Source organism: Mauremys reevesii, linkage group 17, assembly GCF_016161935.1.
Source record: "Mauremys reevesii isolate NIE-2019 linkage group 17, ASM1616193v1, whole genome shotgun sequence".
Classification (NCBI taxonomy): Eukaryota; Metazoa; Chordata; order Testudines; family Geoemydidae; genus Mauremys; species Mauremys reevesii.
The window spans coordinates 27,426,984-27,429,426 of record NC_052639.1 but is presented as its reverse complement, the minus strand read 5'-3'; positions in this window follow the sequence as shown (position 1 = coordinate 27,429,426).

Below are 2,443 nucleotides of genomic sequence, written 5' to 3'. Positions count from 1 at the left end.
ATGCAATCATAATGAAGCTGAACCAATTGCCCTATATCAGCTCTAGAAATCATACAGTGTCTTGCTCTCATTTGTCAGTGTTTGATTTTGCAAAGGGACCCATTTCTCTTTAGCCAAAGTGAGCAGAGATGCCTCGTACTTGTGTGAACAGTGCAGATAACTTGTGCTAGATAGTGCAGATAACTTGTGTCATAAGTTGGCAACCTCAGATCCAGGGGAAACAACTCAAACACCCAACGAGTCTGGCCAGGGGCAGGACATCAGCTTTGAGGGGAGGGGTGGGTGTGGCAGTGACATCACAAAGGCATTTTGCAGTGACTCGGCCTATTGGGCAAAGGTGTTGGGGAGGGGGTGACCTCACAGAGAGACCCCGACATCAGCCGGGCAGGACAGAGGTGCAGGGCCAGGCCAGTCTCTGAGACCTCCCGGCTTTGCTGCCGCAAGTCACCTTCGCGAGGTCTCTCCTCGAGGGCTGAGAGAGAATTAGGATTCAGAGTTGTGAGCATGAGGAGGAACCTCTGTGGAGTTTTCTCCTTTCCTCCCACTGATTGTGCCGAAAACAAACTTCCCTTTGAGAAGGTAAGAGGCTCAGAGAGGTTTGGAACCTGTTCCGTCTGATCCACCTGGCGCAGGCAGCATTCTAGGCCCAGACAGCACTGGCTTCAGGTGCCAGAATTTGATTTCCTCCCTAGGTTTTGATGATTGGAATCCATGGGGACATTGGGGTGTATCCTTTTTGGTTTATCTTTTCCTCTTTCCTCCCTCCTTTCTCCTCTTCTCTTGCTTCTTTTTCCTTTTCCAGCTTCCCTCCTCTACCTAGGAGGGACGGGTCTGGAGTGCGGGCAGGGAGGGTATTGGTCTTATTGCGGGAGGTCCTCACCAAGAGGTGGGTCTGGGTCTGAGAGTGATCCCCTCTGATGGTGTCCTGGGCCGTCCTTTGGGACATCTGGTGAGACCCCTCAGGCTCCTGCCCCTCAGAGTCTCAGTGCTGATTGGCTGAGCAGGGGGCTATCGACACCAAGGAGACTCAGGTCAGTTTGGTCTCTTTTCAAATCAGGCAAATAAGTCACAACCAATCCAATGTATGGAATTAATCTTGCTGCTTCTCTCCATTAATTGTCTCTTGGCAGGTCATGATTTTCAGTAATGTCCTAAGTCTTCTAAAATACTTGCTGAATAATTACTATGAACCACTGTTGGTCTCTAGCTCACTTGAGGGCACTTTATTCTGATCACTCAGTTTGTGAAATTCAAGATGTGAGAGAGAGGCTGAAAGTCAGGAGCAGTGTTTCCTCTAATTTGTTATGTCCATGTGTGGAATGAATTTTGTTTTGGGAACAAATATGGAGGTGAGGTGTGACACATCACCTGCATATTGCGCTCCTTACAAAATTCATTCTGCACATGGATGGTGTGTGGCAGGGGTGAGGCTGAAAGGTTTGGAGTGTGGGAGAGGCTCGGGGGGGGGTTGGGGCGCAGTTATGTGAGGGCTCTGGCTGGCGGTGCAGGCTCTGGAGTGGGGATAGCGATGAGGGTCTCAGCATTGGAGTAGAGGGTAGGGGCGCAGGGGGTGAGGGCTCTGGGGTGGGGCTGGGAATGAGGAGATTGGGGAGCAGGTTGCCCCAGGGAGAAAGAACTGCCCCCTCCAGCCCTCTCTCCCCACAGCAGCTCAGGGCCAGATGAGAGGGCACCTGTCTCCAAGCCGCAGCAGCGCCGGTGGGGCTGGGTTGGGACTGAGGGAGGCGACAGGATTTATTTTTCCGAAGTCAAAAGGAGGAAGGGATGGAGTTATGCTTCAGTTTTTACCTCATAAACTTATTCCTGTCTAACCTACGGGACACTATGGGAATAAGACACTATGTCATGTGGTGACATCACAAGAGCAGAGGATGTGAGAACTACAGCAACTGAGAGGGTGGGGGATTTAGAGTCGGATTGTTTCAAATGCTGCATTTGTCGGCTGACATTTAACAGCAACGCTTAGCTAACACAATGGAGAAAGGAATTGTCTGCTAAAGATTCAACCTGCCCCTTTGGCCAACTCCACCCCTTCCCTGACCGGAGTGTGCTCAGAACACCTCTCCCGCCAGCCTCCCCCCCCACACACACACAAGCCCACAGCTGGGCACCCAGCACAAAGCAAGGGAGGGGGTTGCTTGGCTTGTTTTACTTTTTACTTTTCAAAAGGCTTTTTAAAAAGCATTTTCTGCCCCTGTTCCCCATGGTGAGGAAGCAGATGGTTAGTTAAACAAAAGTTAAACAAAAGTTAAAAGGTAGAGTGACTAAAATGAAATCCCTGCAAGTTGCATGGGCCCTTTTTAAAGACACCATAATAGAGGCCCAACTTCAATGTATACCTCATATTAAGAAACAGAGTAAAATAACTAAAAAAGAGCCATCGTGGCTTAACAACCATGTAAAAGAAGCAGTGAGAGATAAAAAG